Source organism: Ranitomeya variabilis, chromosome 2, assembly GCF_051348905.1.
Source record: "Ranitomeya variabilis isolate aRanVar5 chromosome 2, aRanVar5.hap1, whole genome shotgun sequence".
NCBI classification, from domain to species: Eukaryota; Metazoa; Chordata; class Amphibia; order Anura; family Dendrobatidae; genus Ranitomeya; species Ranitomeya variabilis.
The window spans coordinates 543,894,607-543,920,596 of record NC_135233.1 but is presented as its reverse complement, the minus strand read 5'-3'; positions in this window follow the sequence as shown (position 1 = coordinate 543,920,596).

Sequence of the window (25,990 nt, the reverse complement as noted above, 5' to 3'; positions counted from 1 at the left end):
TAGATGTGTGGTGAGCACTTTGAACCCCTAAGTGCTTCACAGAAGTTTATAACGCAGAGCCGTGAAAATAATAAATACGTATTCTTTCCTCAAAAAAAATTTTTTTAGTCCTGATTTTTTTATTTTCCCAAGGGTAACAGGAGAAATTTGACCCCAAGAGTTGTTGTCCAGTTTCTCCTGAGTACGCTGATACCCCATATGTGGGGGTAAACCACTGTTTGGGCACACGTCGGGGTTCGGAAGTGAAGTAGTGATGTTTTGAAATGCAGACTTTGATGGAATGCTCTGCGGGCGTCACGTTGCGTTTGCAGAGCCCCTGATGTGCCTAAACAGTAGAAACCCCCCACAAGTGACCCCATTTTGGAAACTAAACCCCCAAGGGAACTTATCTAGATGTGCGGTGAGCACTTTGAACCCCCAAGTGCTTCACAGAAGTTTATAACGCAGAGCCGTGAAAATAAAAAATCATTTTTCTTTCCTCAAAAATAATTTTTTAGCCCGCAATTTTTTATTTTCCCAAGGGTTACAAGAGAAATTGGACCCCAAAAGTTGTTGATCAGTTTCTCCTGAGTACGCTGGTACCCCATATGTGGGGGTAAACCACTGTTTGGGCACACGTCGGGGCTCGGAAGGGAGAGAGCACCATTTTACTTTTTCAACGCAAGATTGGCTGGAATCAATGGTGGCGCCGTGTTGCGTTTGGAGACCCCCTGATGTGCCTAAAAAGTGGAAACCCCTCAATTCTAACTCCAACACTAACCCCAACACACCCCTAACTCTAATCCCAACCCTAACCACAACCCTAACCCCAACACACCCCTAACCCTAGTCTTACCCCTAATTCCAACCCTAACCCTAAGGCTATGTGCTCACGTTGCGGATTTGTGTGGATTTTTCCGCAGTTTTTGAAAAATCTGCAGGTAAAACGCACTGCGCTTTACCTGCTGATTTACCGCGGATTTCCAGTGTTTTTTGTGTGGATTTCACTTGCGGATTCCTATTATGGAGCAGGTGTAAAACGCTGCGGAATTGCACAAAGAATTGACATGCTGCGGAAAATACAACGCAGCGTTTCCGCGCTGTATTTTCCGCACCATGGGCACAGCGGATTTGGTTTTCCATAGGTTTACGTGGTACTGTAAATGTGATGGAAAACTGATACGAATCCGCAGCGACCAATCCGCTGCGGATCCGCAGCCAAATCCGCACCGTGTGCACATAGCCTAATTCTAACCCTAATTCCAACCCTAACCCTAATTCTAACCCTAATTCTAACCCTAATTCTAACCCTAGCCCTAAGTGCAACCCTAGCCCTAAGTGCAACCCTAGCCCTAAGTGCATCCCTAGCCCTAAGTGCATCCCTAGCCCTAAGTGCAACCCTAGCCCTAAGTGCAACCCTAAGTGCAACCCTAGCCCTAAGTGCAACCCTAAGTGCAACCCTAAGTGCAACCCTAGCCCTAAGTGCAACCCTAAGTGCAACCCTAAGTGCAACCCTAGCCCTAAGTGCAACCATAAGTGCAACCCTAAGTGCAACCCTAAGTGCAACCCTAGCCCTAAGTGCAACCCTAAGTGCAACCCTAAGTGCAACCCTAGCCCTAAGTGCAACCCTAAGTGCAACCCTAAGTGCAACCCTAGCCCTAAGTGCAACCCTAAGTGCAACCCTAAATGCAACCCTAAGTGCAACCCTAAGTGCAACCCTAGCCCTAAGTGCAACCCTAAGTGCAACCCTAAGTGCAACCTTAAGTGCAACCCTACCCCTAACCCTACCCCTAACCCTACCCCTAACCCTAATGGATAAACAATAAAAATAATTATATTTTCTATATTTTATTATGGGGGTGATAAAGGGGGGGGGGATTTATTTACTATTTTTTTTATTTTGATCGCTGTGATAGAACTTATCGCAGCGACCAAAATGTGCAGGAACGAATCTGCCGGCTGGCAGATTCGGCGGGCGCACTGCGCATGCGCCCGCCATTTTCTAAGATGGCGGCGCCCATGAAGAAGACGGCCGGACACCGGGAGGGACATCGGAGCTAGGTAAGTATGGGGGGGTGGGATTGGAACACGGGGGGGGGATCGGAGGACCTGGGGAGCGGACAGGAGGACCGGGGGAGCCGACAGGAGGGAGGAGGGGAGCGGAACGGAGATCGGGGCAAAAATGACGACTGGGGAGGTGATCGGTGGGGTGGGGTGGGGGCAGATCGGGGTCTCCAGCCATGGCAGATGCTATTGCAGCATCGGCCATGGCTGGATTGTAATATTTCACCATTTTCATAGGTGAAATATTACAAATCGCTCTGATTGGCTGTTGAAAGTGAAACTGCCAATCAGAGCGATCGTAGCCACGGGGGGTGAAGCCACCCCCCCTGGGCTGAAGTACCACTCCCCCTGTCTCTGCAGATCGGGTATAATGGGAGTTAACCCCTTCACCCGATCTGCAGAGACGCGATCATTCTGTGACACAGCATATGCGTCACAGGTCGGATTGGCACCGACTTTCATGACGCATACGCTGTGTCACAGGTCGGGAAGGGGTTAATTGTCCCTGAAAAAAAATAAATAAATAGTGGGAGATAAAGATTGGCAAGTCTGCCTCTGTGCCAGTGCTGTGTGTGGCATCTGTCTCTCATTGTGTGCCACAGGAAACCTAGTGTGTAATACTGGGCCATTTTTTTTTTTTTTTTAATTCTCCCTGAAAAAAAAAAAAAAATAGTGGGAGATAAAGATTGGCAAGTCTGCCTCTGTGCCAGTGCTGTGTGTGGCATCTGTCTCTCATTGTGTGCCACAGAAAACCTAGTGTGTAATACTGGGCCATTTTTTCTTTTTTTAATTCTCCCTGAAAAAAAAAAAATAAATAGTGGGAGATAAAGATTGGCAAGTCTGCCTCTGTGCCAGTGCTGTGTGTGGCATCTGTCTCTCATTGTGTGCCACAGAAAACCTAGTGTGTAATACTGGGCCATTTTTTTTTTTTTTTAATTCTCCCTGAAAAAAAAAAATAAAATAGTGGGAGATTAAGATTGGCATTTCTGCTTGAGTGCCGGTCCTGTGTGTGCCATCTGTCTCAAATTACTGGTGCACAGAAAACCTAGTGTGTCATACTGTTCATTTTTTTTATTTTTTTTAAATTCTCCCTGAAAAAAAAAAAATAGTGGGAGATTAAGATTGACATTTCTGCTTGAGTGCCGGTCCTGTGTGTGCCATCGGTCTCAAATTATTGGGGCACAGAAAACCTAGTGTGTCATACTGTTAATTTTTTTTTTTTTTTTTTAATTCTCCCTGAAAAAAAAAAAATAGTGGGAGATTAAGATTGGCATTTCTGCTTGAGTGCCGGTCATGTATGTGCCATCTGTCTCAAATTATTGGTGCACAGAAAACCTACTGTGTCATACTGTTAACCCCCACCTCACTTGGCACCCCGGACGCGCGTTTCGCGTGGCTTTTTCAACAGGGTACCCTGTTGCCAAGTGAGGTGGGGGTACGAACCCTGACTACCAATGGGTAAGCAGCTATTGTATCTAACTGTGTGACTCTTTTTATGTGGTGGCCGCTATATGGATGGTATTGGACCTAGTGTTATGTATAGATATGGCCATGTACTAAATAAGGATTAATACTGCAACCGGAGGGGTACATCTCTGTATTCCCCCTCTAAAACTTGGCTACTGTCATGTCCTCCTTGTAGTGCCTCCTGCTTTATGTCTGTGCTGACAGCACGTACATTTTTGTATTTTGTATTTCTGTATTCTTGTGATTTGTTTAATAAGGTGACTTTAATAAACGTATTTGGATATTTTTATAAATATGTTGATGTGGACATTCTTGCTCCGTTTTTTAGTGCTAATTGTATTCTGGAGTAGTCCAAGGTGGGCATCCTTAGGGTGCTTTGGGAGAGTCAGGATTACCTGCTCACCATTATTGGAATTATTGGTGCTTTATGACTATAGTAATAAAATAATGCCTGAAAAGGTATCCGATAGTAGAAAGAGTGCAGTCTGGCATTTTTTTAAACAACATCCAAATGATCAGCGCAAAGTCATCTGTCAAAAATGTTCAACTACCTTAAGCAGAGGTCAGAATCTTAAAAGTCTAAATACAAGTTGCATGCATAGACATTTATCCACCATGCATTTGCAAGCCTGGACTAACTACCAAACGTCCCTAAAGGTTGCAGCACACTCGGCCAATGAAGCTAGTCAGCAACGCTACATCCCTTCCCTCCCTGTAAGCCCACCATTTCCCGCACCACCTGCAGTATCTGTGCAGCTTTCGTCGCCAGGCCAAAGCAGTCAGGGAATCACCAGGTTAGTAGTAGGAAACACTGCATGTAGGGCACCGGCAAGAATACCATCTCCAACCCTCTCTCAGTCACCCATGTCCACCGGCACCCCCGCTAGTTCCACCGTATGGAGCTCTCCAGTCCAGCTCACCCTTCATGAGATTCTCGTTAGGAAAAGGAAGTACTCATCCTCGCATCCACGTACACAGGGTTTGAACGCCCACATTGCTAGACTAATCTCATTAGAGATGATGCCCTACCGGTTAGTTGAAAGCGAAGCTTTCAAAGCGCTGATGGACTACGCTGTACCACGCTACGAGCTACCCAGTCGACACTTCTTTTCAAGAAAAGCCATCCCAGCCCTCTACCACCATGTTAAAGAGCGCATCGTCCATGCACTCAGGCAATCTGTGACTACAAAGGTGCACCTGACAACAGATGCATGGACCAGTAGGCATGGCCAGGGACGTTACGTGTCCATCACGGCACACTGGGTGAATGTGGTGGATGCAGGGTCCACAGGGGACAGCAATATTGGGACAGTTCTGCCTAGCCCACGGTCTAGGAAACAGTTGGCTGTAGGTGTTCGCCCCCCCTCCTCCTCCTCCTCGTCCTCCTGCGGAAGCGAGAGCTCGTCCACAGACCGCAGTCGCACATCCACTCCATCCGCAGCTGCCACTGTTGCACACCAGGTGTGCCATTATGGGACAGCTAGTGGCAAGCGTCAGCAGGCTGTATTGGCAATGAAGTGTTTGGGCGACAACAGACACACCGCAGAAGTTCTTTCCGAGTTCTTGCAGAAAGAAACCCAGTCATGGCTGGGCACTGTACATCTTGAGGCAGGCAAGGTAGTGAGTGATAACGGAAGGAATTTCATGGCTGCCATAGCCCTTTCCCAACTGAAACACATTCCTTGCCTGGCTCACACCTTAAACCTGGTGGTGCAGTGCTTCCTGAAAAGTTATCCGGGGTTACCCGACCTGCTCCTCAAAGTGCGCAGACTTTGCTCTCATATCCGCCGTTCGCCCGTACACTCCAGCCGTATGCAGAACTATCAGTGGTCTTTGAACCTTCCCCAGCATCGCTTAATCATCGATGTTGCAACAAGGTGGAACTCAACACTGCACATGCTTCAGAGACTGTGCGAACAGAGGCGTGCTGTTATGTATTTGTGGGAGGATACACATACACGGGCAGGCAGTTGGATAGCAGACATGGAGTTGTCAGGTGTGCAGTGGTCGAAGGTACAAGACCTGTGTCAAGTCCTTCAGTGTTTTGAGGAATGTACACGGCTGGTTAGTGCAGACAACGCCATAATAAGCATGAGCATCCCCCTAATGCATCTGCTGATGCAAAGTTTGACGCACATAAAGGAGCAGGCGTCTGCAGCCGAGGAAGAGGAAAGACTTGATGACAGTCAGCCATTGTCTGGTCAGGGCAGTCTACAGGATGAGGTAGCGGGCGAAGAGGAGGAGGACGAGGAGGATGATGGGGATGAGTATTTTTTAAATGAGGAAGCTTCTCCGGGGACAATGGAAATTGCAGGTGTGGCAAGGCTGGGTTCAGGTTTTTTGAGGGAGACAAGTGACGTAGATTTGCCTGTGACTGCCCCTCAAACCAGCACAACCACAGATTTGACTACTGGAACTTTGGCCCACATGGCGGATTATGCCTTACGTATCCTCAAAAGGGACCCACGCATTATTAAAATGATGACCGATGACGATTACTGGTTGGCCTGCCTCCTTGATCCTCGCTATAAAGGCAAATTGCAAAATATTATGCCACATGAGAACCTCGAACAAATATTAGCAACCAAACAAGCAACTCTTGTAGACCGTTTGATTCAGGCATTCCCAGCAAACAGCGCCGGTGATGGTTCTCACACGAGCTGCAGGGGGCTACAGGGCAGAGGTGTTAGAGGTGCACAAATCAGAAGTGGCGTTGGACAGAGGGGTTTTCTGACCAGGTTGTGGAGTGATTTCGCAATGACCGCAGACAGGACAGGTACTTCAGCATCTATTCAAAGTGACAGGAGACAACATTTGTCCAGTATGGTTACTAACTATTTTTCAGCCCTTATCGATGTTCTCCCTCAACCGTCATTCCCATTTGATTACTGGGCATCCAAATTAGACACCTGGCCTGAATTGGCAGAATATGCATTGCAGGAGCTTGCTTGCCCAGCAGCTAGTGAGCTATCAGAAAGAGTATTCAGTGCTGCTGGTTCAATATTAACCGAAAAAAGGACTCGTCTGGCTACCCAAAATGTTGATGATCTAACCTTCATTAAAATGAACCACTCCTGGATTTCAAATTATTTTGCCCCACCTTTCCCGGCTGACACCTAGCTTTCCTATAAAAAGGTCTTGCTTGTGGACTGGTCTTACTGAGTGTTCCAATCTCTTAATTTGCAGCAGCTGTTTGTCCAGCATACGACATGTTTACACCTCCCTAAATGGGAAAACTCCCCCCACGGGGCCGTGGTCTCGCCACTTGGCGCAAGCACCCGTTAGAGTGCCGTTTGTCTGAAGAGGTGGGTGTGCCCGCTTTTGGTCGACGGCACTGCCACTGGGTCCCTCATAGTACAATAAAGTGTCTCTGGCGGTGGTGGCGCGCAACCAACGTCAGACACACCGTTGTAACATGAGGGGCCCCTGGGCCTGTACCGCCGGCCACAAGAGAGTTCCCCCCCCCCAGCTCAAACTGTGCTCTACCACGTGCAAAATTATCTCTCACAGCTCCAACAATGTTTAGTCTATGTGCTGACATCCTTCACTGCCTGGCACTGACAATACCAATTTGTTGACATGTATGATGCTAGTTAAAATAGTCAGGGTCAGTGTCCTATATTGACACCAGTAAATACGCAGTGCCAAATTACTATGTCTGAAACTCAGTAGAGGCACCCACCCCTGTACCTAAGTATGCCACACTTTTTTTGTTTTGTTTTGTTGTTTTGCGAGACATTAACATCTATTTATTTTTTGGGAGTACTAACTGTGTCAGACACTCCTTGCAATCATCCTCCGCTGACCACACCAACGCTGCCTGTGTACCCCAGCGAGATAACTCTAAGTGCCTTGAGCCTATTTTTATTTATTTTAGGCCTAGTAAGCCTGTCTGCGGTCCCTCCTTGCAATCGTCCTCCGCTGACCACACCAATGCTGCCTGTGTACCCCTGCGAGATAACTCTAACTGCCTTGAGCCTATTTTTATTTATTTTAGGCCTAGTAAGCCTGTCTGCGGTCCCTCCTTGCAATCGTCCTCCGCTGACCACACCAATGCTGCCTGTGTACCCCTGCGAGATAACTCTAACTGCCTTGAGCCTATTTTTATTTATTTTAGGCCTACTAAGCCTGTCTGCGGTCCCTCCTTGCAATCGTCCTCCGCTGACCACACCAATGCTGCCTGTGTACCCCTGCGAGATAACTCTAACTGCCTTGAGCCTATTTTTATTTATTTTAGGCCTAGTAAGCCTGTCTGCGGTCCCTCCTTGCAATCCTCCTCCGCTGACCACACCAATGCTGCCTGTGTACCCATGTAACCTATTTAAAACTGCATAGAGCCTATTTTTATTTATTTTAGGTCTAGTAAGCCTGTCTACGGTCCCTCCTTGCAATCCTCCTCCGCTGACCACACCAATGCTGCCTGTGTACCCATGTAACCTATTTAAAACTGCATAGAGCCTATTTTTATTTATTTTAGGCCTAGTAAGTCTGTCTGCGGTCCCTCCTTGCAATCGTCCTCCGCTGACCACACCAATGCTGCCTGTGTACCCCTGCGAGATAACTCTAAGTGCCTTGAGCCTATTTTTATTTATTTTAGGCCTAGTAAGCCTGTCTGCGGTCCCTCCTTGCAATCCTCCTCCACTGACCACACCAATGCTGCCTGTGTACCCATGTAACCTATTTAAAACTGCATAGAGCCTATTTTTATTTATTTTAGGCCTAGTAAGTCTGTCTGCGGTCCCTCCTTGCAATCGTCCTCCGCTGACCAGACCAATGCTGCCTGTGTACCCCTGTGAGATAACTCTAACTGCCTTGAGCCTATTTTTATTTATTTTAGGCCTAGTAAGCCTGTCTGCGGTCCCTCCTTGCAATCGTCCTCCGCTGACCACACCAATGCTGCCTGTGTACCCCTGCGAGATAACTCTAACTGCCTTGAGCCTATTTTTATTTATTTTAGGCCTAGTAAGCCTGTCTGCGGTCCCTCCTTGCAATCCTCCTCCGCTGACCACACCAATGCTGCCTGTGTACCCATGTAACCTATTTAAAACTGCATAGAGCCTATTTCTATTTATTTTAGACCTAGTAAGCCTGTCTGCGGTCCCTCCTTGCAATCCTCCTCCGCTGACCACACCAATGCTGCCTGTGTACCCCTGCGAGATAACTCTAACTGCCTTGAGCCTATTTTTATTTATTTTAGGCCTAGTAAGCCTGTCTGCGGTCTCTCCTTGCAATCCTCCTCCGCTGACCACACCAATGCTGCCTGTGTACCCATGTAACCTATTTAAAACTGCAAAGAGCCTATTTTTATTTATTTTAGGCCTAGTAAGCCTGTCTGCGGTCCCTCCTTGCAATCCTCCTCCACTGACCACACCAATGCTGCCTGTGTACCCATGTAACCTATTTAAAACTGCATAGAGCCTATTTTTATTTATTTTAGGCCTAGTAAGTCTGTCTGCGGTCCCTCCTTGCAATCGTCCTCCGCTGACCACACCAATGCTGCCTGTGTACCCCTGCGAGATAACTCTAACTGCCTTGAGCCTATTTTTATTTATTTTAGGCCTAGTAAGCCTGTCTGTGGTCCCTCCTTGCAATCCTCCTCCGCTGACCACACCAATGCTGCCTGTGTACCCATGTAACCTATTTAAAACTGCATAGAGCCTATTTTTATTTATTTTAGGCCTAGTAAGCCTGTCTGCGGTCCCTCCTTGCAATCCTCCTCCACTGACCACACCAATGCTGCCTGTGTACCCATGTAACCTATTTAAAACTGCATAGAGCCTATTTTTATTTATTTTAGGCCTTGTAAGCCTGTCTGCGGTCCCTCCTTGCAATCGTCCTCCACTGACCACACCAATGCTGCCTGTGTACCCATGTAACCTATTTAAAACTGCATAGAGCCTATTTTTATTTATTTTAGGCCTAGTAAGCCTGTCTGCGGTCCCTCCTTGCAATCCTCCTCCACTGACCACACCAATGCTGCCTGTGTACCCATGTAACCTATTTAAAACTGCATAGAGCCTATTTTTATTTATTTTAGGCCTAGTAAGTCTGTCTGCGGTCCCTCCTTGCAATCGTCCTCCGCTGACCACACCAATGCTGCCTGTGTACCCCTGCAAGATAACTCTAACTGCCTTGAGCCTATTTTTATTTATTTTAGGCCTAGTAAGCCTGTCTGTGGTCCCTCCTTGCAATCCTCCTCCGCTGACCACACCAATGCTGCCTGTGTACCCATGTAACCTATTTAAAACTGCATAGAGCCTATTTTTATTTATTTTAGGCCTAGTAAGCCTGTCTGCGGTCCCTCCTTGCAATCCTCCTCCGCTGACCACACCAATGCTGCCTGTGTACCCATGTAACCTATTTAAAACTGCATAGAGCCTATTTTTATTTATTTTAGGCCTTGTAAGCCTGTCTGCGGTCCCTCCTTGCAATCGTCCTCCACTGACCACACCAATGCTGCCTGTGTACCCCTGCGAGATAACTCTAACTGCCTTGAGCCTATTTTTATTTATTTTAGGCCTAGTAAGCCTGTCTGTGGTCCCTCCTTGCAATCCTCCTGTTATGACCTATTGGTTACGGAGCGGTACTGAGATGACCTGGTGGGTAAAACCAATCATGGACAAACTTAGAGGAGGTAGCAGCTCCACAGACAGTAATCACTGATATGACCTAGTGAATACGGAGCAGCACTGAAATGACCTAGTGGGTAAAACAAATAATGTACTAGCTCTGAGGAGGTGGTAACTCTACTGACCGCAATCCCTACTCCTAACACCAACACTAGAAATAGCCGTGGAGCGTACCTAACTCTGCCTAGACGCCTCTTCACAGCCTAAGAACTAGCTACCCCTGAAGATGGAAACGGAAAACTATCTTGCCTCAGAGAAACCCCCAAAGGAAGACAGCCCCCCACAAATATTGACGGTGAGTGGAGAGGGAAATGACAAACTCAGAAATGAAACTAGATTTTTTAGCAAAGGAGGCCAATACTATCTAAATAGACAGAGATAGGAAAGGCTACTGTGCGGTCAGTATAAAAACTAAAAAGTCCACGCAGAGTTTACAAAAAATAACCACCACACCGACTCACGGTGTGGAGGGGCAAATCTGCGACCCCAGAGCTTCCAACTAGCCGGAATATTTCATAATGACAAGCTGGACAAAAGAGACAAAATTAAACTGAACAGAAGGTCATAAGCAGGGAAACACCCAAAAACTAGCAGACTTATCTTAAGCTGAAAATGGACAGGCCAACAGAGAACTTCCAGGAAAGAACTGAATCCACAGGAAATACATTGACAGCTGGCATCCACTACAGACAAAAGCCCAGTTAAATAACAAAGGCCAGGGAACCGATTAGTGAACGCAGCTGCTAAGTTCCACTTCAAACCACCAGAGGGAGCCCAAGAGCAGAACTCCCAAAAATACCATTCGCAACCACAGGATGGAGCCCAAGAACGGAATTCACAACACCTCCTCCGCTGACCACACCAATGCTGCCTGTGTACCCATGTAACCTATTTAAAACTGCATAGAGCCTATTTTTATTTATTTTAGGCCTAGTAAGTCTGTCTGCGGTCCCTCCTTGCAATTGTCCTCCGCTGACCACACCAATGTTGCCTGTGTACCCCTGCGAGATAACTCTAACTGCCTTGAGCCTATTTTTATTTATTTTAGCCCTATAAGACTGTCTGCGGTCCCTCCTTGCAATCCTCCTCCGCTGACCACACCAATGCTGCCTGTGTACCCATGTAACCTATTTAAAACTGCATAGAGCCTATTTTTATTTATTTTAGGCCTAGTAAGCCTGTCTGCGGTCCCTCCTTGCAATCCTCCTCCGCTGACCACACCAATGCTGCCTGTGTACCCATGTAACCTATTTAAAACTGCATAGAGCCTATTTTTTTATTTTATTTAATATTAATAAAGCCATGATGGACTACGCTGTACCACGCTACGAGCTACCCAGTTGACACTTCTTTTGCGAGGAAAGCCATCCCAACCCTCCACCAGCATGTAAAAGACCGCATTGTCCATGCACTCTGGCAATCTGTGAGTACAAAGGTGCACCTGACAACAGACGCATGGACCTGTAGGCATGGCCACGGATGGTTACGTGTCCATTACGGTGCAATGGGTTAATGTGGTGGATGCATGGTCCACAGGGGACAGCCTACTAAGTCTGTCTGCAGTCCCTAATTCAAATTGTCCTCAATTCAGGTTTTCGGGCTTTTTTAAAAAATGGGAAACTGCATTTGGGCTACTAGTTTGGTTGGGGCCTACTGTTGATGTCTGACGCTCCTGGGTGTTCGACTCCTCCTGGGTGTTCTCCTCCTCCTGGGTGTTCTCCTCCTCCTTGGTGTTCTCCTCCTGGTTTCCTTGTCTGAGCTTCAACCTTCAGGCTCTCATAAAGTATTTTTAAATGTAACACTGCAGTTGCCCTGCTACCTGGGTTGGGGCCTACTATGCTGTATGCTGCGCGGCTCCACGCTGTATAAAGCGCGGCTCCGCGCTGTATGCTGCGCGGCTCCGTGCTGTATAATGCGCGGCTCTGCACTGTATACTGCGCGGCTCTGCGCTGTATACTGCGGGGCTCTGCGCTGTATACTGCGGGGCTCTGCGCTGTATACTGCGGGGCTCTGCGCTGTATGCTGCGGGGCTCTGCGCTGTATACTGTAATAATAATAAGACTACAGATAGTGCTTTGAAATTGTGCTGTGCTGTCACTTTAAGAGCTGATATTATCTGACAAAACTGTGACCTGGTGGAGTTGATAGGTGTTGGCATAGTAACTGTGTCTGACTGTGCATATCAATGAGCTAATCAGCCAGGTGGCATTTGGCAGTTAAGTTATTTTTAGAAATTGCCTCAGAAACCAGCCCATTTTAAACGTATAGGAAAATTTCCCTATTGAAATGCATTGAAACAATGCTTTCCAATGAGGGGGAAACAATTTTCAAATGCAAATTGCGCCAAAACTACAAATCCGATCCACATGAAAAATACTTAGCACACCTCTCGTGGACGCTGGCTTCGAAATGACACCTCACTGGAGTCTGTGCGTTCAGCGGTTCGGGCCGCATTAACTGCGAAAAAAAGCCTAATAATAATAACTAGATGGGTATTTCCTGAAGGAACTACAGATAGTGCTTTGGAATGGTGCCCGGGCTGCCCCTGCAAGACTTTCACACTTGGGTGCCCCTCAGGCGCTGGTTTGGTAGTTGTAGCCCCTCAGGGTTGAGGCCACTCTGGGTCCGATATGGTGGGCGGGGTCACTCTGGGTCCGATTTGGGGGGCGGGGTCACTCTGGGTCCGATTTGGTGGGCGGGGTCACTCTGGGTCCGATTTGGCGGGCGGCGCCACTCTGGGTCCGATTTGGTGGGCGGCGCCACTCTGGGTCCGATTTGGTGGGCGGCGCCACTCTGGGTCCGATTTGGCGGGCGGCGCCACTCTGGGTCCAATTTGGCGGGCGGCGCCACTCTGGGTCCGACTTGGCGGGCGGCGCCACTCTGGGTCCGATTTGGTGAGCGGGGCAATAATTATAATAAGACTACAGATAGTGCTTTGAAATTGTGCTGTGCTATCACTTTAAGAGCTGATATTATCTGGCAAAACTGTGCTGGGGTCATGTACAGTTCGCAGGCGTTGGCATAGTAACTGGGCCTGACTGCACATATCAATGAGCTAATCAGCCAGGTGGCAGGTACATTTCAAATTGCCTCAGAAACCCGGCCATTATAACCTATGGGAAAATTTCCCTTTTGAAATGCATTACAATGAGGGGAAAAAACATTTTCAAACGCAAATTGCGCCAAAACTACAAATCCGATCGACACGAAAAATACTTAGCACACCTCTTGGGGACGCTGGCTTCGAAATGACACCTCACTGGAGTCTGTGAGTGAAGCGGTTCGGGCCGCATTACGTGCGGACTGAATAATAATAAGAACTAGACGGGTATTTCCTGAAGGAACTACAGATAGTGCTTTGGAATGGTGCCCGGGCTGCCCCTGCAAGACTTTCACACTTGGGTGCCCCTCAGGCGCTGGTTTGGTAGTTGTAGCCCCTCAGGGTTGAGGCTTGGTGGGCCGGGTCACTCTGGGTCCGATTTGGTGGGCCTTGTCACTCTGGGTCCGATTTGGTGGGCCGGGTCACTCTGGGTCCCATTTGGTGGGCCGGGTCACTCTGGGTCCCATTTGGTGGGCCGGGTCACTCTGGGTCCCATTTGGTGGGCCGGGTCACTCTGGGTCCCATTTGGTGGGCCGGGTCACTCTGGGTCCCATTTGGTGGGCCGGGTCACTCTGGGTCCCATTTGGTGGGCCGGGTCACTCTGGGTCCCATTTGGTGGGCCGGGTCACTCTGGGTCCCATTTGGTGGGCCGGGTCACTCTGGGTCCCATTTGGTGGGCCGGGTCACTCTGGGTCCCATTTGGTGGGCCGGGTCACTCTGGGTCCCATTTGGTGGGCCGGGTCACTCTGGGTCCCATTTGGTAGGCCGGGTCACTCTGGGCCCGATTTGGTGGCCCGGGTCACTCTGGGCCCGATTTGGTGGCCCGGGTCACTCTGGGCCCGATTTGGTGGCCCGGGTCACTCTGGGGCCAATTTGGTGGCCCGGGTCACTCTGGGGCCAATTTGGTGGCCCGGGTCACTCTGGGTCCGATTTGGTGGCCCGGGTCACTCTGGGTCCGATTTGGTGGCCCGGGTCACTCTGGGTCCGATTTGGTGGCCCGGGTCACTCTGGGTCCGATTTGGTGGCCCGGGTCACTCTGGGTCCGATTTGGTGGCCCGGGTCACTCTGGGTCCGAATTGACGGGCGGCGCCACTCTGGGTCCGATTTGACGAGCGGCGCCACTCTGGGTCCGACTTGGCGGGCGGCACCACTCTGGGTCCGACTTGGCAGGCGGCGCCACTCTGGGTCCGACTTGGCGGGCGGCGCCACTCTGGGTCCGACTTGGCGGGCGGCGCCACTCTGGGTCCGACTTGACGGGCGGCGCCACTCTGGGTCCGATTTGGCGGGCGGGGGCACTCTGGGTCCGATTTGGCAAGCGGGGGCACTCTGGTCCGATTTGGTGGGCTGGGTCCGATTTGGTGAGCGGGGCAATAATGATAAGACTACAGATAGTGCTTTGTAATTGTGCTGTACTGTCACTTTAAGAGCTGATATTATCTGACAAAACTTGTGACCTGGTGGGCTGGTAGAGTTTATAGGCGTTGGCATAGTAACTGGGTCTCACTGCGCATATCAATGATGTAATCAGCCAGGTGGCAGTTATTTTTAGAAATTGCCTCAGAAATCAGGCCCATTATAAACGTATTGGAAAATTTCCCTATTGAAATGCATTGAGACACTTTTTTCAAACGCAAATTGCGCCAAAACTACAAATCCGATCGACACGAAAAATACTTAGCACACCTCTCAGGAACGCTGGCTTCGAAATGACACCTCACTGGAGTCTGTGAGTTTAGCGGTTCGGGCCGCATTACGTGCGGACTGAATAATAATAATAAGAACTAGATGGGTATTTCCTGAAGGAACTACAGATAGTGCTTTGGAATGGTGCCCGGGCTGCCCCTGCAAGACTTTCACACTTGGGTGCCCCTCAGGCGGTCCGATTTGGTGGGTTGGGTCAATCTGGGTCTGATTTTGTGGGCGGGGTAAATCTAGGTCCGATTCGGTGGGCGGGGTCACTTTTGGTCCGATTCTGTGGGCGCGGCCACTCTGGGTCCGATTCGGTGGGCGGAGCCACTCTGGGTCCGATTTGGTGGGCGGGGCACCTTAGGGACCAATTTGGTGGGTGGGGTCACTCGGTCCGATTTGGTGGGCTGGGCACCTCAGGGTCTGATTTGGTGGGCTGGGCACCTCAGGGTCCGATTTGGTGGGTGGGGTCACTCTGGGTCCGATTTGGTGGGCGGGGTCACTCTGGGTCTGATTTGGTGGACGGGGTCACTCTGGGTCTGATTTGGTGGAAGGGGTCACTGGGTCTGATTTGGTGGAAGGGGTCACTCTGGGTCCGATTTGGTGGGCGGAGCCACTCTGGGTCCGATTTGGTGGGCGGGGTCACTCTGGGTCCGATTTGGTGGGCGGGGTCACTCTGGGTCCGATTTGGTGGGCCGGGCCCCTCGGGGTCCGATTTGGTGGGCCGGGCCCCTCGGGTTCCGAATTGGTGAGCGGGGTAATCTACTATATAATTGTCTAAGGGCACTTCCGTCTTTCTGTCTCACAACACCGCTACGTCATCATCTCGTGAGACCGCAATGCACTCTTGGGACCGGAGCGCGCAACAAGCATCGGGTACCGGCCACTCCAGGTGCAACAAGCATCGTGTACCGGCCGCTCTAGGAGGTGCAACAACCATCAGATACCGGCCGCTCCAGGAGGTGAGTATGTAACTTTTTTATTTTAATTCTTTTTTTTTTTTTAACAGGGATATGCAGTATACTATGTGACTGGACAATTTACTACGTGACTGGGCAGTATAACTACGTGGCTCTGCGCTGTATACTGCGTGGCTCTGCACTGTATACTGCGTGGCTCTGCGCTGTATACTACGCGGCTCTGCGCTGTATACTACGCGGCTCTGCGCTGTATACTGCGCGTTCTGCGCTGTATACTGCGTGGCTCTGCGCTGTATACTGCGCGGCTCTGCGCTTTGTACTGTGCGGCTCTGCGCTATATACTGCGTGGCTCTTCGCTGTATACTACGCGGCTCTGCGCTGTGTACTGCGCGGCTCTGCGCTGTGTAATGCGCGTGTCCGTGCTGTGTACTGCGCGTGTCTGCGCTGTATACTGCGCGGCTCTGTGCTGTGTACTGCACGGCTCTGCACTGTGTACTGCGCGGCTCTGTGCGGTATACTGCGCGGCTCTGCTCTTTATACTGTGCGGCTCTGCGCTCTGTACTGCGCGGCTCTGCGCTGTGTACTGCCCGGCTCTGCGCTGTGTACTGCGCGGCTCTGCGCTGTGTACTGCGCGGCTCTGCGCGGTATACTGCGCGGCTCTGCGCTGTGTACTGCACGGCTCTGCGCTTTATACTGCGCGGCTCTGCGCTGTGTACTGCGCGGCTCTGCGCTGTGTACTGCGCGGCTCTGCGCTGTGTACTGCACGGCTCTGCGCTGTGTACTGCGTGGCTCTGCGCTTTGCCCTGTGCCGCTCTGCGCTGTGTACTGCGCGGCTCTGCGCTGTGTACTGCGCGGCTCTGCACTGTGTACTGCGCGGCTCTGCGCGGTATACTGCGCGGCTCTGCTCTTTATACTGTGCGGCTCTGCGCTGTGTACTGCGCGGCTCTGCGCTGTGTACTGTGCGGCTCTGCGCTGTGTACTGCGCGGCTCTGCGCTGTGTACTGCGCGGCTCTGCGCTTTGCACTGCGCCGCTCTGCGCTGTGTACTGCGCGGCTCTGCGCTGTATACTGCGCGGCTCTGCGCTTTGCACTGCGCCGCTCTGCGCTGTGTACTGCGCGGCTCTGCGCTGTGTACTGCACGGCTCTGCGCTGTGTACTGCGCGGCTCTGCACTGTGTACTGCGCGGCTCTGCGCGGTATACTGCGCGGCTCTGCTCTTTATACTGTGCGGCTCTGCGCTCTGTACTGCGCGGCTCTGCGCTGTGTACTGCCCGGCTCTGCGCTGTGTACTGCGCGGCTCTGCGCTGTGTACTGCGCGGCTCTGCGCGGTATACTGCGCGGCTCTGCGCTGTGTACTGCACGGCTCTGTGCTTTATACTGCGCGGCTCTGCGCTATATACTGCGTGGCTCTTCGCTGTATACTACGCGGCTCTGCGCTGTGTACTGCGCGGCTCTGCGCTGTGTACTGCGCGTGTCCGTGCTGTGTACTGCGCGTGTCTGCGCTGTATACTGCGCGGCTCTGCGCTGTGTACTGCGCGGCTCTGCACTGTGTACTGCACGGCTCTGCGCTGTATACTGCGGGGCTCTGCACTGTATACTGCGGGGCTCTGCGCTGTATACTACGCGGTTCAGCGCTGTATACTGCGCGGCTCTGCGCTGCATACTGCTTGGCTCTACGCTGCGTACTGCGCGGCTCTGCGCTATATACTGGGTGGCTCTGCGCTGTGTACTGCGCGGCTCTGCGCTGTGTACTGTGCGGCTCTGCACTGTGTACTGCGCGGCTCTGCGCTGTGTACTGCGCGGCTCTGCGCTGTGTACTGCGCGGCTCTGCGCTTTCTACTGTGCGGCTCTGCGCTCTGTACTGCGCGGCTCTGCGCTGTGTACTGCGCGGCTCTTCGCTGTATACTGCGCGGCTCTGCGCTGTGTACTGCGCGGCTCTGCGCTGTGTACTGCGCGGCTCTGCGCTGTGTACTGCACGGCTCTGCGCTGTGTACTGCTCGGCTCTGCGCTGTGTACTGCGCGGCTCTGCGCTGTGTACTGCGCGGCTCTGCGCTGTGTACTGCGCGGCTCTGCGCTGTGTACTGCGCGGCTCTGCGCTGTGTACTGCGCGGCTCTGCGCTTTATACTGCGCGGCTTTGCGCTGTGTACTGCGCGGCTCTGCGCTGTGTACTGCGCGGCTCTGCGCTGTGTACTGCACGGCTCTGCGCTTTATACTGCGCGGCTCTGCGCTGTGTACTGCACGGCTCTGCGCTGTGTACTGCGCGGCTCTGCGCGGTATACTGCGCGGCTCTGCGCTTTATACTGTGCGGCTCTGCGCTCTGTACTGCACGGCTCTGTGCTGTCTACTGCGCGGCTCTGCGCTGTGTACTGCTCGGCTCTGCGCTGTGTACTGCGCGGCTCTCCGCTTTATACTGCGCGGCTCTGCGCTGTGTACTGCGCGGCTCTGCGCTGTGTACTGCGCGGCTCTGCGCTTTATACTGCGCGGCTTTGCGCTGTGTACTGCATGGCTCTGCGCTGTGTACTGCGCGGCTCTGCGCTGTGTACTGCGCGGCTCTGCGCTGTGTACTGCGCGGCTCTGCTCTTTATACTGTGCGGCTCTGCGCTGTGTACTGCGCGGCTCTGCGCTGTGTACTGCACGGCTCTGCGCTGTATACTGCACGGCTCTGCGCTATGTACTGCACGGCTCTGCGCTGTGTACTGCGCGGCTCTGCTCTGTGTACTGTGCGGCTCTGCGCTGTGTACTGCGCGGCTCTGCGCTGTGTACTGCGCGGCTCTGCGCTGTGTACTGCGCGGCTCTGCGCTTTATACTGTGCGGCTCTGCGCTCTGTACTGCGCGGCTCTGCGCTGTGTACTGCGCGGCTCTGCGCTGTGTACTGCGCGGCTCTGCGCTGTATACTGCGCGGCTCTGCGCTGTGTACTGCGCGGCTCTGCGCTGTGTACTGCGCGGCTCTGCGCTGTGTACTGCGCGGCTCTGCGCTGTGTACTGCTCGGCTCTGCGCTGTGTACTGCTCGGCTCTCCGCTGTGTACTGCGCGGCTCTGCGCTGTGTACTGCGCGGCTCTGCGCTGTGTACTGCGCGGCTCTGCGCTGTGTACTGCGCGGCTCTGCGCTTTATACTGCGCGGCTTTGCGCTGTGTACTGCGCGGCTCTGCGCTGTGTACTGCGCGGCTCTGCGCTGTGTACTGCACGGCTCTGCGCTTTATACTGCGCGGCTCTGCGCTGTGTACTGCACGGCTCTGCGCTGTGTACTGCGCGGCTCTGCGCGGTATACTGCGCGGCTCTGCGCTTTATACTGTGCGGCTCTGCGCTCTGTACTGCACGGCTCTGCGCTGTCTACTGCGCGGCTCTGCGCTGTGTACTGCTCGGCTCTGCGCTGTGTACTGCGCGGCTCTCCGCTTTATACTGCGCGGCTCTGGGCTGTGTACTGCACGGCTCTGCGCTGTGTACTGCGCGGCTCTGCGCTTTATACTGCGCGGCTTTGCGCTGTGTACTGCATGGCTCTGCGCTGTGTACTGCGCGGCTCTGCGCTGTGTACTGCGCGGCTCTGCGCTGTGTACTGCGCGGCTCTGCTCTTTATACTGCGCGGCTTTGCGCTGTGTACTGCATGGCTCTGCACTGTGTACTGCGCGGCTCTGCGCTGTGTACTGCGCGGCTCTGCGCTGTGTACTGCGCGGCTCTGCGCTGTGTACTGCGCGGCTCTGCACTGTATACTGCGTGGCTGTGCAATATACTACGTGGACATGCATATTCTAGAATACCCGATGAGTTAGAATCGGGCCACCATCTAATAATTATAAGACTACAGATAGTGGTTTGGAATTGTGCTGTACTGTCACTTTAAGAGCTGATATTATCTGACAAAACTTGTGACCTGGTGAGCTGATGTAGATTTCATAGGCGTTGGCATAGTAACTGTGTCTGACTGCGCATATCAATGAGCTAATCAGCCAGGTGGCAGTTATTTTTAGAAATTGCCTCAGAAACCAGCCCATTATAAACGTATAGGAAAATTTCTCCATTGAAACGCATTGAAAGACTTTTTTCAAACACAAATTGCGCAAAAACTACAAATCCGATCGGCACGAAAAATACTTAGCACACCTCTTGGGGACGCTGGCTTCGAAATGACACCTCACTGGAGTCTGTGAGTTTAGCGGTTCGGGCCGCATTACGTGCGGACTGAATAATAAGAATAAGAAGAAGTTTACCACGGTGGAATAACAGTATAGTGCTTTGTTCCAAAGCACTATAATAAGAAGTTTACCACGGTGGAATAACAGTATAGTGCTTTGTTCCAAAGCACTATAATAAGAAGTTTACCACGGTGGAATAACAGTATAGTGCTTTGTTCCAAAGCACTATAACTAGATGGGTATTTCCTGAAGGAACTACAGATAGTGCTTTGGAATGGTGCCCGGGCTGCCCTTGCAAGACTTTCACACTTGGGTGCCCCTCAGGTGCTGGTTTGGTAGTTGTAGCCCCTCAGGGTTGAGCTTAACCCCTGGGGACCTGCTGAGGCCACTTGCGCCTCCTAGGGCCCATTTTATTTTGATCTTCAGAAAATGTAAGAGCAAATTAAAAATTGAAATTGCAGATCTGACACCGGCCAACATCCCCAGAACATACAAGGTGAAGTTAAAATTTGTCAAGATTAGGGTTGAGCTGAACCTTTCACTGTTGTTCGTTATTAGTAACGAATCTTGTGTGATTGTATTCACTTTAGGTGCGTACGAACACACGCTGAAAGTTCGTTCCCAAAAAAATTTTTTATTTTTTGCTGTCATCTTACCTGTCGGCGGCGTGCGGTCTGCGGAGCAGGTTTCCAGCATCATCACCATCGGCAGGTCCCGGCATCAGCACCATCGGCAGGTCCCGGCATCAGCACCATCGGCAGGTCCCGGCATCAGCACCATCGGCAGGTCCCACAGCATCGGAGAAGCAGGTCCCGGCATCAGCAGCATGTGAGATTACAGCGAAAGAGCAGGTCCCGGCATCAGTGGAGTCAATGGGTTAAAAGCAGGGACTCCTCCGGAGCTCTGGAGGCCCTGCTCGTAACCCATTGACCCCACCGCCTATGCCGCTATACATATGCATATGCGTACACATAAGAGAATATGCGTACGTATATGAGAGAATATGTGTACGCAAATTAGCGAATATATGTACGCATATTAGCGAATATGCGTACGTACAGAATATACGCACTTTTTCCCCTATTTCATATGTTCGTATTCGTGTGTATTAGTATTCAGATTCGTATAAAAAAAAGTTAGTATTCGGAAATGGTTCAAACTAACAGCAAAAGACGGGTTCGGCTCATCCCTAGTCAAGATCACTAGCAATATCGTCTGCCAAAAGCGGCTACCAAAGATCTAGCAATCAGATTTCTCTAAGCTTAAACTTGGTCGAAAACCAGGCACCGAGCAATCATTTGCTCATCTCTATCTGCTAGCAGATGATATTGCAACCAATATTGTATTGTGTAAAGCCCACCATGCAAAATTCTCACATTCATTTGTTTGTCTACTTTTTTGTACCACAATGATTGTATATGAGGTCTTGGTTAGTATTCTGCCCAAATTTCAGTTTTTAAAAACGTAATTTATGCAAAATGCAACTCTTTAAAAAAAAAGTAGCTGAAAATTTGTGCAGCAATACGTAAGCTCGCAAGCCACGTCAAGGCTCCTCATCTTCTTGCGAGTCCTAACTAACTAAAAAAAATAAAAGGGGAGACTATCTAAGCTAGGGTGGTCAAAATTTAGAGTAGTCAATGTACATTTGGCTTTGCGAATAAAAAAAAAGTTTGATTGCAAAAAACTTTTTTTTTTACATTTTACTCCTTTTATTTGCATTTAGCAGAGGAGCCATTAATAATGGCGTGTATTATAGGACAGGAGCTGCGTCTCTAGTATCACGACCATGGTGGAGCCTGAGCTCCGGGAGACAAATCGTCCTCCTATTGTAAGACATAAAAGACACAACTCGATGATACAGAGAAAGGCGAAGAAAACACCCGGAGATCCGCGTCTCAGGGGGGAAAGAAAATTGCTTCCTGACCCCAAATATGGCGGTCGGTTCAGGGTCTGTCATGTTTCGTTTCTCTACCCTGTGGGTGTCCAGCTACAGGAAACTACAAAGAGGCGAACATTGAGACGAAGCTAAAAGAAAAACGAAACATAAGGGAGCCTTCATCACCCTGCATCATATCTATCCTCCTACCTAGCGCTAACCCCGCTCCTAAAAGCTTACAATCTAAAGTGATGATCAGTTCAGGTTCTTACACGTTTTGTCTTCCGCCATGTGTAGGCGCCATCTCGGTTGTCCTCTTGGGTGTCAGTCTTCTATACAGAAAACTGCAAAGAGACGGACCCGAAATGGAGCTGACAGAATTGAAAACTTTATGAAAGAAGTGTCAGTAGTAGCCCATGCTAGCCAGAGAACACGACTAGTGCTGATGCATGCCCACATATGCCACACATGATCCTGCAAAGCAAATCCGTTATAACCCCTTCCCCAAGTGTGGTGATGATAGGTGCAGGTTCTTTGAAAGAAGAGTCAGTTCCCCATGCTAGCCAGAGAACCCAACTAGTGGGGATGCAAGCCGTCCGCTTGCAATAAAACTATCTCATGCAAGTGGCATGCATGCCTTCATTAAATGCCTACACTACATCATAGAAGTAGTGTGATATAAGTACGATATAGGTGCCGCTATTACATGCATTAGATACATGCTTGTGCTTGCATGCAAGTGCATGTTTGTGCTTCATACATAAGGTGTATGGGGTGCAAGCAACTCGCACTTTCCTGCCTTCTGTCCAAACACTTGCACCCCATGCATTCAGTACATGTTTGCTCTGCATATATCCTGAGCATGCTTGCACTGCATATGTCGTGTGCATGCTTGTGATGCACACCTGCGATGCGTGCTTGCGATATGTGTCTGATAGAAGTGTGAAGCATTTCTTCAGGCATGCAGACAATTGACTCGAGAAGACTTGAGAGATATGTGTGACAGGTGGGCAATGACATGTATAATAAATGTGGGTGATAGACGTGTGATAGAGATGGGTGAAAGATTGTTAACATGTTCCCCACTTGACTGACCAAAATATGTCTGCTCTGTTTCCTCTCTAGCCCCCCCCATCTCTAGTGTGTGTAAACCCATTGAAATCAATGGGGTGCATTTTTTTAGTGCAAATTCACACTAATAAAACACGTGTGTAGGAGCCGTAACTCAGCTTCATACATATGTATATTATATGTTCCATACCAGGGATACCGCGTCTCCCTAGATGTCACATACCGGGGATAAATCTTCTCCAAATCTTGGCTAGGTCCCCACAGATCGCCTCCCTGCATTCGATTTTTACCTACAAATTTGCACACTCTTATTTTGACCCCTTATGCTGAAGAACGCCCTGTGTCCATCCAGTTCAGCCTATTTTAGTGTACCTATCCTGCAGTGTTGATCCAAAGGAAGGCAAAAAACCCCATGAGGTAGCAGCCAATTTTCCACATAGGGAAAAAATTCCTTCCCGACTCCAAATATGGCAGTCAGATTAAATCCCTGGATCAACAACTTTTCTGTAAAATCTAGTTATTTATAACATAATATTGTTACCCACAGAAAGGCAGCCATACCTTACTTGTAAAACTAAAAAAAATAATAATAAAACCCGTAATCCACTGGGTCCTGAGTCAAATACACGAAAAAAGGACTGCTGTATACCTGATATAGTCTCAGGTAAATAGAGAACTAGTAAAGACAAAATAAACTACAGCAGTATAAGTAAACTTAAAAGGACTGCTGTATACCTGATATAGTCTCAGGTAAATAGAGAACTAGTAAAGACAAAATAAACTACAGCAGTATAAGTAAACTTAAAAGGACTGCTGAGGCAAGATACCCCACTCAGCAGTACAGGGTTAGGCTTCATTTCCACTTGCGCCCCTCTCCATCAGAAGGTGATCCGTGATGGATCTGACATGACATGGATCACAACACATCAGGTGTTTGTCTACATCCTGGCCCTGAGTTCAGTAAAGATAAGATTGCTAGAGGGCATGTGGATTAGAGAGGAGGTTAAGCCAAAACCCAGCCAACTAGTTAGTAAACTGTAATCATACTTTTACTCCCAGTCTCTGCTCTTCCCTCATAAAAGAGAAAAGATCCACAACACATCAGGTGCTTGCCTGCATCCTGCCCTGAGTTTAGCTCCTGCCATTTAACCCTCCACAGGGAAAGGAGTGGGAGGAGAACCACATGTCTAGCAATACTGCAGGAGATCAATTGATTACAGGAGTGCAAATTAGGTTAAAATACAATAAACAGGATTATGATAACTGTAATATGTCTGGAGTACACCAGATTCGGCACAATACTCCTGGCTGAAAATATACAAATGATCTAGAAGTGTATTCTTCTCTGTAGTAGCTGCTGTAATTAGCTGTTTGTAGCCTCTGGACTGCAGCATTTCAAATATGGGCTTCTTTCTATCTGACAATAGATCCTCATTGAAGTCACCACAAATAATTAGTGGACCATGTTCAATAATTTTTAACGAATTCAACAAGTTAGAGAGTTGTGGCAAAAACAGATTAGTGCTGTAATCTGGAGGCCTGTAAATTACTGAAATTAGAGCTTGAATTGGTGCCTCAACTCTCAAAACCAGGAACTCAAGGTCAGTCACGCTCTGCATATATTGCATTGGACTTGCTTGAATGTCATGTTTCACATAGATGGCTACTCCACCGCCATTCTTATTAGACAGATTAGAATAGGTTGAATATGAAACCTGCCTGTTTCTTTTAAACATTTGATAGTTTTGTAATTGTATGTCATTACTGACAAATTGGCCTGAAAGATGAGTTTCGGTGAAACATAAAATGTCTGCACGACACATTTCATGATGACTCCTCACATCATCAATGTGGACTGACAGTCCTTCTATGTTGTGGTGAATAAATGTTAGAAAAGGAGAACTTGGCCATGGAAGACTATTGAGTAAAGGCATAGCATTATTGACTGTTGCTATTTTCATGTTTTCCAAGGATCTTGTGATTTGTGGATCAGCATAGATTTTATTTTCATTGAAGTCAAAAATGTGTAGTCCAGAAAGGGAAGTTGTTCTACTGAGAGCAACATATGCCATGCCTGGTTCAAAAATATGCTTTAATGAAACTACTGCAGAAGTTGTAGTCATGCCTTGCACCTTATGTACTGTGCAGGCAAAAGCAAGTTTAATAGGAAACTGGTGACGAACAACTCCTTTTTTGCTCAGGGGCTCTTCTATTCTCTCTATATACACCAAGTTACCTGTTGGTGTACATGTCCTGTTGTGATTCTTCTGTCCGGCATTTGGATTATCTAATTCAACACCAAGCTTCATTACAACTATTTTATCATCTTCAAATTGGGAAACAATAGCAGCAATTTTTCCAAATGAACCATTTACTAGTCCATCCTCCACATCTATGTTTCTAATCAGCATCACACGTGCACCCTCAGCAACTTGCAGCCTGTCTGGCAGATCCCCTTTTTGACTTGCAAAAGGTATTTTCTGCTTTTCCATCCGCCCTGTTTTAAGATCTTTTTTATAGTCATGTGCATCGATGTTTATCACTACAGAATGCAAAGCAGATATAATGGCTGCGTTATGCTCATCTACATCTTTATTTCTGGCAAACACATGAAGGACGTCCTTTGGACAATCTTCAATTTGAGTCACAAACTGCTGAGAAAGTAAGGCTCTATCTACTTCAGATATTGCCTCTTCCTTGCCTTTTAATCTAATTCTGTTTAATAGTTCGGCAAATGCTACATCCTCCTTTTGGCGCATTATTTCCGTGAGGGTAACTACCTGAAAGAGCTCCTGCCAGAAATCAAGCACGTGGTCTTCAAAAACACAGAGAGGTTTCGCTTTACCTGGAGGTGGCAACTGGTAGAAGTCTCCCACTGCTAGAACAGACATGCCTCCAAAAGGTTTTTTGATACCTTTAATGTCTTGTAGCCTCCAATTGATGTAAGCAAACAGTGGTTTGGAGACCATGGACACCTCATCAATAATAATAATTTCAGCATTTGACAGCGCTACTCTCAGTTCATCAAGACAATTTCCCAGCCCCTGGTATGGTGGTTTAAGACTTCT